Source organism: Sycon ciliatum, chromosome 5 (genome assembly GCF_964019385.1).
Source record: "Sycon ciliatum chromosome 5, ocSycCili1.1, whole genome shotgun sequence".
Lineage (NCBI taxonomy): Eukaryota > Metazoa > Porifera > Calcarea > Leucosolenida > Sycettidae > Sycon > Sycon ciliatum.
Genome location: NC_088647.1, coordinates 27104915 through 27118051, shown reverse-complemented (window position 1 = coordinate 27118051; position 13137 = coordinate 27104915). Strand labels below are relative to the sequence as shown.

The window sequence follows — 13137 nt, the reverse complement described above, 5'->3', positions numbered from 1 at the left end:
GAGAGCTGCTCGTCAGACTTGTTTGCCAGCAAGGCCAAGATCTGTTCCTGGACGGGACCTAGATCTGAATCATCTGATGGGGCAATGGCTTCGCTGGATCGTTTACAGTCAGATTTGATCGACTGGCTTGACCATGTTGACAGACAAAAGCTATTCGATATGCACATGGCAGTATGCACGTACATGCCAGTAACCAAAATAAAATAAAATATAAAATAAACCCGACCGACCGATCCTGGTACCGATGAGTGAAGTGACCCGAAACAACGAATTAATTCTAGGTGGCCTCATTCGAATTTTCTGGTAAGGCTCATCTTCAGGAATTCATTTCTTTCTTTTAGCGATTGGTGTATCCCAGAGACCGTTTGGAGAGTGTCGTGACAATGTAAGGGTATAGTGGGTGGCTACATTGGAGTCTTCGCACTTTTGAGAAATAATAACAAAAATAATGGAATAGTGGATGCTATGCTATGACAGCTATGATGCTCAGTATGACAGCTACACCATAGCTCAGTGGTTAGAGCATCGCTGGCTGCAAACGAGGGTCCCTGGCTCGAGTCCTAGTGGTGGCAGTCAATTTTTTTCTTCAGAATTTTCCCGTTTGCATCTTTCCCTCAAACATATGCATCTTTTATGGTTTTGGGCTCGCCGCGTGCTAGTTTGCACGTGAAGTGTGTGGGTTACAGTGAGGGCTGCGTCCCACCCGCCTGTATGGATTCACAGGAAGCGCGAGTTTCGAAGTCCGAAGGAAATGTTGAACGGTCTCTGCTGGGATGACAGCTACACCATAGCTCAGTGGTCTCGGATGGAGAGCCAAGCCGATTAATTTATAAAAAGGAAAAGGGCCAAGGAACTACAAGTTACGCTCTAAAGTCCGCTAACACCACCAGTTACCGAACAATCAGCTCATGCGATAACATTGCACGACATTGACCAACGGTGCTGAGGTTCTACACAAACCGGCTAACAACTCTAGCACATCTTGGATCTTCAAAGTTGAGACTTTCAGCTCGTGCTTGTCTTGGTTGCGCTCACCTTCTCCTCCTATGTTGTTAAAAATAATATACCTTAGAACCTTCCAAGTTGGAAGGCTGTTGGAGTGCGCATACAAGATGTGCTAGCGCTGATAGCCAGTTATTTGTAGAACATCAGTGCCGTCCGTCAGTGTAGTGCACTATTATCGCATGCGCTGATTGTTGAGTGAGGACTCGAACCCGGGACCTTGCTTGTCATGAGCAATGCTCTAACCAACTGAGCTATGGGGCCAGGCCGAACCCAGAAGGCGCGAGACCGAAGTGCCATCGATAACCGCGACGAATAATCAGAATAATAATGATAATAATGTGGTGACCCTGTATAGATCATAGTACTACTGGTCCCTAATGCCACTCTAGTACTGTACTTCAAGTACACATTCTCTATCACATGCAGTGCAGTACCAACCAGTCACTTGCTTGCCTCTATCACAGTTTTCCATCAATTTTCATTAGCAACCAGTGTACTGCTTTTAGTGTACTGCTCTTCCTTTTGATCACCGAAGTACGATATGCCAACCTCTGCTGTCGCCCTTTTAATTGTAACACCTAGACTATTCACTACCACAGAGCTGTCAGCTACTAGTATTGCTGCTGGTGCAGGTCTGCTGTTCCGCTTTGTTGCATCCATTCACCATTACTGGCAATAGCGCTACCTTCCACACTTCATTACTTTACTCTTTGCTGACTTTAGCACAGAAAACTTCTGGCTCTCTACTTGCTGCTGCCTGCTCGATCCTTCTCTTCCAAGCCGCTCGCCTAGACTTCAGCTGATGAGCTTGCTGACTTGGCTAGATATATCGAGGAGATTCTCTTGAGTTGTCTTTAGCTTTCTTGAATCAACGTTGTTTATAGAAGTGCCACCACCACTCAAGTGGACTTGTCTGCTTGAGCCGTTTGGCCTTTGTAGTTTCCTAATTTTCCTTTGGCTTTTTATGACTACCCGGAGCGCTCCTACAGCCCCCTGCCTACGACAACCACACACTCTGCACACAGCCTTCTGCCTAAAATAACACCGCTAGCCCTGAAACCTATACAGCCCTCACATTCTCACACAGCATTTCGTTCAGCGCTACAAGACCCACCGTCTCCCGGCTTAGGCCTAGTTCACATTCGACGCAACGCTGACGGCACAGGACGTAAGGTCCTGGGACGGTTGTGGTGAGCTGCGGTGAGCTGTAAAATCTTGTACGATTTGTACGGCACAACATGCAGCAGTCGTTGTGATGTTGAACATCGAGCGGTACGAGTGTTAATGGCACGGTCCGTGACGGTGTGACTTTAGGACCTAATTTTCTAGTTTTTCGGGCCGGACTTCTTTTCAATTATCTCTCCTTGAAAGAAGCGGAATCAACTTCACTATACCAGTTTTTCATGAAGACCAAAACGTTAGCCCTCGAAGTTGTGGCATTCATATAATAGGCCCAGGAAATGATACAATAGTTTGTCTGTCACGCTCCTGAACTATCCCTAAATACTATAAGTGACATGAGATCTTATCTTGCTAAAATTCAACTCAAGTCGTGCTAGCCATTCTGTGAGTTATCATGGGAAGCGCAGTGTTCAACATGCTAAATATTTCCAAGCACGAATCGGGAGCAGTCGGCGCACGACGCCGTCTCCTGTTCACACTCGAACTGCAGACTTTTTGTACACTTGCGTCCCCGTCTACGCCCATCGACGGTATGAAAAGTTGAATCGATCCAACTCTTCCCGTTGCTTCCCGATCTGTGCGGTAGTACGGTTGTGTTTCCGTTCCTGGTGTTCACATTGGACGCCGTAGACAGTCCTGTCGATCCTTATGTCGCGTCCCGTCGCGCACCATCGAATGTGAACTAGGCTTTATATACCGGCATGGTCGGCACCCCATCCTCGGGTTGTCTGATGATTGCGAAAGCATGAAACTTTTAAGTAGCAGCAAACAAGCCTTGACTACCCTTGTGGTTTCTGTGTTTCTACGATTACTATACAGACACTGGACTTGGGGGCTCTGCCAGCCTGACCTCTCTTTGTGCTTTGGGTCTGAGTTACGCCTGAGTGAAAGTACTGTCGTGGACATGGAAATCCGGTCGCACGTCTAGCGGGCCCAGGGGGCGGGTCATGCAGCCGCGGGTAAAGCAGTACGCACGTGCTGCAGCGTGCTGGTCGCATCGGATCAAGCGCTGTTCTGTACGCGCTGAGGGCGCCGGCCCCGGCCAATCGACTGGATTTCCATGTTCACATCGACTGGATTTCCATGTTCACGACAGTACCAAGACGTGCACAGTCATAATAATACTTTGTGCAAACGGGCTTGAGATAACTGGGACGCTCAGCCAGTCAAGACAATAATGATCACTAACGGTTCAAGTTTTCCTCTCGTAATCGCTCACCTGAACTCGACTGGCGGCCACTGGAAAGTCCATACTTAGGAGGCCGAGGACAGCAAACAATCCAGCGCACTTGTTGCAACGTTGGGCATGCATATGGGATCCGACAGTTTACTGAAAAATCAATAATTATTATTTTTTCACGAGCTAAGATGTTGCGACATCGGCGGTAAAGTGTCTGCTCCAAACGTCGGAGCTCGCGCTTCCTGCCGACTGACTTGACACTTGACTGACTCACGACTGTGTCTGGATACCACGAGAAGCCCTTCGAACCCTTGGCCTTCCACTCCGCAAGCCTTCAAAAAGCACCCCCCCCCCCCCCCCCCCCCGCTCAATACACATGTACACAGTGTTTGGGGGCCCTCATCAGTTGAGCTTGAGTAGGCTGAGGAAGATTGTCTCTGATGAGCATCACCAAGACATGAACAACCAAAAACCTAAATCTATGCTTGCACCACTTACACTGCTCTCCAGGCCAAACCATCACCCAGAGATACAAACTGACAGAGACGCGCGGTATCCAGCGCGACAAACATCTCAGCACCAGGCAGCAGCGTGAGTCAGTGTCGCACACGGACGGTGAGTGAGTCAAGTGTTGAGTCAGTGGGCAGGAGGGGCGAGCTCCGACGTTTGGAGGAGACACTTTCTTCATCAATTATCATTATTATTATTCTCTTACCCATACGTCTTCACAACACTCTCCCTAAACGCCTTGCTATCGAAACGGTCTCGAGTCTAGATCTCTGCACCAATCACTAAAACTACAATGCCATCATGGCATGTAGTAAAAGAAATAGGCCGCACCGAAAAAGACTCGGGTAACCCGACCAACATTGCGCCGACCGATTTTTTCACATGCACCGTGCATACAATGCGCATCATAACCATGCCCGGCGCCCTTGGTCATCATGGTCACCCGGTCATCATGGATCTACAACAAGACTACAATCACCAGTCATCAAGAGTGCATAAATTAAAATATGGACTCTTGTCTTGATAATAATGCATACATTGTAGGGCTGAAACGGTTATTACGAATAACCGGTTATGTAACCGTTAGCATGGTTAGTTGGGACTTCAATCGAAAAACCAAATTCGCGAGTTTCGCATAAAACGCTAGTTTTTCTAAACCGGGAAGATGTGAGAAACAATCTGTGAAAATTTGAACCCAAAATTCCAAGGCAATCTAGAGTTACAGTATAGTCGATTGAAGATAGGAAAACGGGGGAGAAAGTAGTCACAGAAGTATGCAAGTAGGATGTGAGCCGTGTGGTTTCCGTCCAGCACTGCACTATCTGGTGCATACAATGACGATACAGGATGTGTGCATGCATGCAGTGTGCACGCATGCCGTGCGCGCCTATTTGCACAAGTCACACGTTTTCACCGTCACTGCTTCTACAGTGTGTGCGCAGTTCACTCGATTTTTTTCGTCTACCACCAGGAAATCGCCGTGGGCTGGTTTCTGTGATCATCTTCCTCCTACTGCGATAAAGCGCAATGTTCTAGAATCCTCTTGGTTTAGGCTAATTCGAGGCCGCTGAACACGAAAATCAGGTGTTCCTCGCGGGGTCGAGTACGGATCTGGTCGAAATTAGTACTTCGAAGTGCATCCGCGCCAAGCGCCGAGGCATTATTTTTTGGAAGCATGGCATGCGTGGCAGTGCTAGTGGCACCATCGGAAAGGTAATGACCTCAACTACCTAAAAATAGCATCGACAAGGCCGAAAAGGCCGCGGGAGAAGATACTCGGGCCTCGAACTGCATCTCGAACAGCAGTCGACTAGTCACCATGGTCACAAGGCGCCCATTCACTTTGTACAGGCGAGCTGTGACTGCAGTTTTCGCTTTTCAGTTTCACTGTTTTCAGTGACCGGAATAGGGCTTGAAAGTGATGACGTCAAAACGGCCAGGGAGTAGTAAGTTGACATCAGATTTCTACTTTTGGATCCACTAAGGTGTGACTTTGCTATTGCCTAAGTATGTGGGTGCATAGCAACCCACTCATGTCGCATGCAGGTGTGACTTTTATTTCGCCACCAGTTGTAACCCCGCCCCCAGTAGCCAAATCAGTCAGTTTCACTGGCTACATCACCATGCTGTGGGTAAGACCGCTTGAAATGTGCTTGGATCCATACAAAAACTGGATCCAAGTGGATCCAATTTTTGAATTTTTGAAATTGTTGCTATGCTGTGACGTAGCACTTTCAAGCCCTATAGGGCTTGAAAGTGATGACGTCAAAAACGGCCTGGGAGTAGTAAATTGACATCAGATTTCTATTTTGGATCCACTAAGGTGTGACTTTGCTATTGCCTCAGTATGTGGGTGCATAGCAACCCACTCATGTCGTATGCAGGTGCAACTTTTGCTTCGCCACCAGTTGTCACCCCGCCCCCACTAGCCGAATCAGTCAGTTTCACTGGCAACATCACCTTGCTGTGAGTGAGACCGCTTGAAATGTGCTTGGATCCATACAAAAACTGGATCCAGGTGGATCCAGTTTTCGAATTTTTCAAATTGTTGCTATGCCATTGCTATGGAGTGACGTAGCACTTTCAAGCCCTATTGAACTCCCAACCGTTAGGGCCAAACAAACGGATAACCGTTTGATCGACGGACCGGTTATGCAGCGATTTTTTCGAACATTTTTCGAAAAATAGGAACCTTCATAACTCCGTCATTTCTTGTTCAAACTAGCAGCACCCCCGGCCAGCGTTGCCTGGCCGAATGTGGCATGCGGGTGAAGCAAGTACATGAACAGCACACGTGCTCAGCACGTGGTGGTGGCCAGACCGCTGAAGTCCTGGTGAGGGAGGTTCTTAGAGAAGGAGAAGGAGGGACGTCTGTTACGCCTTCGGGAGGCTGGTCAGGGTTGTCCATCACCTGGTGGCGGATGAAGCGGCTCAAAAAATTCATAAACTTTAAATACGAACAAAAGTGCGATGCGCTCTTCACTGCAGATCAGATGCAGAGTGCAGTCAGTGCAGATCTTTTGTATCCTTTTGTTGCAGATGTTTCTATTTGCAGAGAACGGTTCACGTGGTCAGCAGCGCTTGTGCGGCTGCTAGTGCTACCTAGACCTATGGCCTAGGCTAGGTGGCTACATGATTCGCACGCTTCGCGTGCTCAGTGCTTCTGCGCGCGGCTGCTACTGCTACTCGTAATGATCGTACGTGTCTGCTACCTACGTAATCGTTGTTCGCACGCTTCGCGTGCTCAGCACGTGGTGGTCGCTACACGATTCGCACGCTTCGCGTGCTCAGTGCTTCTGTGGCTGCTTCCGCTAGCTACACGATTCGCACGCTTCGCGTGCTCAGTGCTTCTGCGGCCGCTAGCTACACTGTGCATGTGCTACACTGTTCGCACACTTCGCGTGCTCAGGGCAGCGCTGCTCCGCAGCATGGCCTGAGCGTGACACACACACACACACACACACACACGTCACAGGTGCCTCTTCTTTATATGTAAAGATTCAACAATCGAAGGCTCTACGTGGTGGTGGTAGCGGAAACTCTGAGCTCTGCATTGCAACAATCGCCGAAGATCTGCGATGTCTGACTCCAGAGATATCGCATGCCGAATTTTTATCTCTGCAAATTCAAATTTTCGATCGATACTCATCACCACCTTTTGTGAAACAAATCCTTTTTTGCGTGCCTTTGGAGCGACTGAGCACAAACTTGTGACCATGGAGTCGTCAAATACCTACTGTATTTGTATTTGACGACTCCCTGGTAGTGACGTAGCGGCCTGAAGTTCAATCGTCTCAAAATATTTGTGCGTTCTGCGATGGAAGAAAGTGAAATGGCGTTGATGGGACGGATTTGCTTGCATATCGGGCTTGGAAACGATTTCGCTGTGTTCCTGCGCCTGATATGTGGAGGTTGCTTGATGGAACCTAGTATCATCGCTTTGCTCTCACCAGGAGCTTTCCAAGGAGCCCAAGATTGTGAAAATCAAGTGAAGGACACCAAAGTTATAACCTCAGGTGTAAGGTGAAAATTGTGCACTCCACTTTTTAGCTACCCAGCGGATGTTACCTATTTTCGATTATTTCGTACAGAACCATGAAAATTCTTCAGACAAGGCATGAAAATGGCGTCAAAATCAATGAAGTTTCCATGTTGCAGTCTTATAGGTTATAACCGGTTAACCGACCGTTATGCTAACAAGTAGCAGCTAACCGTTAAGGTGGCAGACTACCCAAAAATTCGCTGAAAAATCGAATTTGTAAATTCATATTGAGTGCTACGTCAGTTGAAAGAGCATGAATAGCTGCAAATTCTCTGAAAATTGTGTCCCTATCTGACCAGCCGTTCAAGAGTTATGGCCGAAAATGTGCCCTTGCAAGGAAAGATTTTTTTGTTGCATGCTGTCATTTGTTGGCAGCACTGTATTTGAATGTGAGCAGACCGTGCGCAACTTGTCGTATCATGGAAACACGCGAAAGTGTGCAGAATTTTGCCCCAAGTCCAAAAAAGTCCAAAAAATCACGTTAAAAAAACACGTATTGGGCTGCACGGCGGCGGGCGAAGCCCGCCGCCGTGCAGCAGGACTTTTGCCAGCACCCTCGTGACGTTGCAGATATGTGGCTTGATTATTGTAGTTGACGTTGATTTAGTGACTTTGGCAAGTTTGAGTCGTGTCAAGAAGTCAGGTAGGATTCAGTACTAGGCAGTAGTGAAACGTGAGTGGCAGTCTTTGCCGGTTTCTGAGGGCATCCTGGATTTGGTGTGCAGCGCTGTGGAAATGGCTTGCTGTGGAGGTCCCAGCACTGGATGTTGTATCAAAGGTACGACCTCGTAGCACACCCTAAACCTAAAAAATTCAAAAATTGACTTGGGTCTGTGGGAGTCCGCGAGAGAACGCCCACTCGTTCCGTTGTGACAGATTCCAGGGCCACGTTGAGGGGCCCTACCCCACCACCCATGGCTGCTTCTGGACTTGTTTTAGGTTTGGGTCCCGCGCACGGACAGAATGGGCACGAAAATGTGAAAAAAATGTAAATGCATTTGTTTGGCTCCTGGGTGGCTCGCACACCGTGGCACTATGCCGGAAATTTGAGTTTTTCCGGCCTGGAAAGCCTGTCAGTGAGGCGCAAGAACTTGTAAATCATGTCCTGAGGGCCAGCATAGTGGCAGGAGTGTGTGGTCAAAATTTCACTCAAATCCACTGAGAAACACCAAAGTTACGGTCAATTGAATGCCATATGAAATTTATGGGTAGGCTGCCCCCTTAAAGGGGAAGTTAAGGCAAAAATTAAAATTTCACCAGTTGTAGTCTTCGGGGTGCTGAGTCGAATGGTCTTGGTCCGAGGAAGCTGAGACGCTCCCTTCCTACTTGAATCCCAATCGAACTCGCGCACTTCCACCGAAACTGGGTGACTGCGCCCTACGAGATGGGGATTTGTATGCAAAATGTCACTAAAAGCGCCATTTCGTTCTTATAAAAGCACGGATGACCGCGATTGGCCCATATGTTGTAGTCTTTTGGACGCTGAGTCGACTGGTTTTGGTCCGAAAAGGCTGCGATGTAGCGTTCCTCCTTTATTCCCAATCGAACATGGTTGAACAAGCGGTCACGTGCTCCTGCGTACACCAGTCACCTGGTCACCGTGCCTGCAGGGTACAACTTACTAGCCTGTTTGACCTTTTTTGGATGCACTCCTGTCACTCGAGTTGAACCTTGGTGTGAAATTTGTCGCCTGCTGGCGTGGTGACCAGGTGATTTGGGCACCCAGGAGCACGTGACCGCTTGTTCAGCCATGTTCGATTGGGAATAAAGGAGGAACGCTGCATCGCAGCCTTTTCGGACCAAAACCAGTCGACTCAGCGTCCAAAAGACTACAACATATGGGCCAATCGCGGTCATCCGTGCTTTTATAAGAACGAAATGGCGCTTTTAGTGACAGTTTGCATACAAATCCCCATCTCGTAGGGCGCAGTCACCCAGTTTCGGTGGAAGTGCGCGAGTTCGATTGGGATTCAAGTAGGAAGGGAGCGTCTCAGCTTCCTCGGACCAAGACCATTCGACTCAGCACCCCGAAGACTACAACTGGTGAAATTTTAATTTTTGCCTTAACTTCCCCTTTAAGCACAAATGTGTAACCGTTTCAGCCCTAATACATTGCATACTACAGTACATGTACGTGCGCGTGCGCACACTTCGCAGTACATGCCATGCCAGGCCCAAACCAAAGCTCATCCCTGACCCTGGCTCTGGCTAGACATTTCAGTCCTTGGGCTTGGACCTCCTTGGTTTCGAGTTGAGTCGATCGGGTCGGATTTGTTGCAGGGTGGTTGTAGTTGCCAAGTGTAACGTTTTCGACCGCGACACGATGAAGCTGCAGGAAACCTCATATCAGTCCTCAGCCCTTCTCCAGACATGTTTCAGTTTAGAAACTCTATACACATTGTAGTGGCGAAACGATTATGCCAGCAGTTTCCGTCACTATAGTTGACGGTGGCCTAGTTGTGAACAGCTGTTAGAAACTCTTCATCCAGAAGGCGTCACTATAGTCACTCGCCTCAAAGCAGTGTTTGCTTCCTCCACGGAAACAGGGTCAAGCTGCAACAGTGCTGACAAGACTGATAACGTTGGACTTCATTTGGAGTTCGGACGCCTATTCTTTTCACCTAATTTTACTAAACATATGTTGAGTTTATTGAGATCTTTGATACGTACCTTAGCTGAGTACATTACATTGTTATGTGTTGTACTGTGTTAGTTTAAATTTTAGTTTAGGGAGCCCTTTTTTTGGGGGGGGGGGGTGGCGAGAGGGGTAAAGTCATTTGTGGGAACTAGACCTGACGAACAGTCGTCGGGAGGATCAAAAATATCGACCTGTATAAACGCACCAACTCCCAGCCCCTTGGGGAAACCATTGTGAGAGCGAGGTGGCGGCTCTTTGGCCATGTCCTGAGACTAAACGACGATGTACCAGCACGCGTTATGATGGCAGCATACTTCGAAAATCCAAGTTCCGCTGCCACCTGGCGGGGCCGGCCACGTACCACTCTGCCACTGAGTCTGCACCAGGACCTGCAGCGTATCGGGGGGTCGTTCAAGAAACGCGAGGAACTTGAGAACCTCCATGCCATCTCCCAGTCACGACAAGACTGGAAAGACCTATGCAGCAATGTGATAAAAGCATACACCAAAGCCTAATACTGCTTCCACCTGTGGCAGCTACATGGCCGTACGGTGTACCATAACATAACTCATTGACTAACATATTTTATGAAAATATTATCCTGTAAAAGAATAGGAATGTAAACAATATACCTGTGAAAACACAACCTTTAATGCTACTAACACAACCTGTGACTACAATAATCATGAGATCAACCCCAAAACATTTCTTGCAGTTTACTTTCGTAGAGTTTGCAACTTTGTGTTCCTCAACACAACTTGCAGCTTTCTTCAAAAATATCCTCAACCTTGGTTCTGTCCTAGATCGTATATACATGCATTCATTGTTTCGTCTCATCATTATGGAGCAGCTTATGCGAAGGCTAGCCAAGCTTGCTTGGCTATGCCAACGCGGAAAAGCCTATAATAATAATAATAATAATAATTTGATAACCGCAATCAGTAATACAAGCTGGATCGACATTTGTGTACACTGTATTCATGTAATGTAAAACTGTACATGAATACAGTGTACACAAATGTCGATCCAGCTTGTATTACTGATTGCGGTTATCAAATTGTTGTCTCCTCGCCGTTTGTTCAAATAATAATAATAATAATATTAACTGGTTTGAGGGAAAGAGACAAACGGGGAAAGTCTGAAGAAAAAATTGACTGTCACCACCAGGACTCGAACCAGGGACCCTCGCTTGTAGCCAACGATGCTCTAACCACTGAGCTATGGTGTAGTCGTCATCCCAGCAGAGGCCGTTCAACATTTTCTTCAGACTTCGTAACTCACACTTCCTGTGAATCCACACAGGCGGGTGGGACGCAGCCCTCACTGTAACCCACACACCTCACGTACAAACTAGCACGCGGGAGCCCCAAGTCATAAAATATTAACTGGTTTGAGGGAAAGAGACAAACGGGAAAAGTCTGAAGAAAAAATTGACTGTCACCACCAGGACTCGAACCAGGGACCCTCGCTTGTAGCCAACGATGCTCTAACCACTAAGCTATGGTGTAGTCGTCATCTCAGCAGAGGCCGTTCAACATTTTCTTCAGACTTCGTAACTCACACTTCCTGTGAATCCACACAGGCGGGTGGGACGCAGCCCTCACTGTAACCCACACACCTCACGTACAAACTAGCACGCGGGAGCCCCAAGTCATAAAATATTAACTGGTTTGAGGGAAAGAGACAAACGGGAAAAGTCTGAAGAAAAAATTGACTGTCACCACCAGGACTCGAACCAGGGACCCTCGCTTGTAGCCAACGATGCTCTAACCACTAAGCTATGGTGTAGTCGTCATCTCAGCAGAGGCCGTTCAACATTTTCTTCAGACTTCGTAACTCACACTTCCTGTGAATCCACACAGGCGGGTGGGACGCAGCCCTCACTGTAACCCACACACCTCACGTACAAACTAGCACGCGGGAGCCCCAAGTCATAAAATATTAACTGGTTTGAGGGAAAGAGACAAACGGGAAAAGTCTGAAGAAAAAATTGACTGTCACCACCAGGACTCGAACCAGGGACCCTCGCTTGTAGCCAACGATGCTCTAACCACTGAGCTATGGTGTAGTCGTCATCTCAGCAGAGGCCGTTCAACATTTTCTTCAGACTTCGTAACTCACACTTCCTGTTAATCCACACAGGCGGGTGGGACGCAGCCCTCACTGTAACCCACACACCTCACGTACAAACTAGCACGCGGGGAGCCCCAAGTCATAAAATATTAACTGGTTTGAGGGAAAGAGACAAACGGGAAAAGTCTGAAGAAAAAATTGACTGTCACCACCAGGACTCGAACCAGAGACCCTCGCTTGTAGCCAACGATGCTCTAACCACTGAGCTATGGTGTAGTCGTCAATAAAATAATAATAATAATAATACTAACTGGTTTGAGGGTTTGTAGTAATAATAATAATAATAAGACCTTGCTTGCTTGCCTTCTTCTTTTATACTGCTGTTCTTTCCATGTCCACTTCATTCCTGATGATGGTCATAAAGACCGAAACGTTGTAACGATACCAATGGATTTGTGTGAAATGCAGTGCTCTCTTGAGTGTAGGCAGGTTGCCTGCAAACAATTCAAGTATAATGAAGCTGCGTGAAGCGTCCTTCAAAATTTTGAATAAGACCTGGTCTAGTGAAAAGCATTCTACTGCCTGTAATTCTGGTGAAGTATAAAAAAAGTAACAACAACAACACGTCACTGCTTACCTACTGTAGTACCTCTGATGTTGAAATCAGCTTCGGTTTCACAGGCAGGTTCCTCCTCTCTGTCTCTGACGGCGTACCAAATCAAACGGAGCAAATATCGCTCAAACTGTACTCTTGAACAAGGAAAGTAAAATGCAATCTGCCGCGAGAGCGAGAGCTGGTTTTGTATAAGCAAGTTGTGGCAGAAAGAGTTGCTCAGTTGGCCTACATGTACGTGTTAGTAACGACATTGTCACGATGATTGTGTGTAGGTGTAGGTGTAGGTGTAGGTGCTGGGTGTAGGTGCAGGGTGTTGATCAGAGAACAACACTCAACAGTAATGTTATAGCATTACGTGATAATACTTTAATAGAGAAGGCTAGAGAGCGGGC

The 13137-nt window shown here is 47.5% G+C and overlaps 1 protein-coding gene across 1 annotated transcript in view; it reads right to left on the bottom strand.

The window, feature by feature from the left end:
* LOC135816705 (eukaryotic translation initiation factor 4 gamma 1-like) overlaps positions 1–12933 on the bottom strand; it is a 33974-nt gene extending 21041 nt beyond the window's left edge. The window contains exon 1 of the mRNA XM_065329832.1: positions 12767–12933. The gene's annotated coding sequence lies outside the window, so the exon portion shown is untranslated. The remainder of the gene's footprint in view (positions 1–12766) is intronic.
* Positions 12934–13137: the final 204 nt, after the last annotated feature.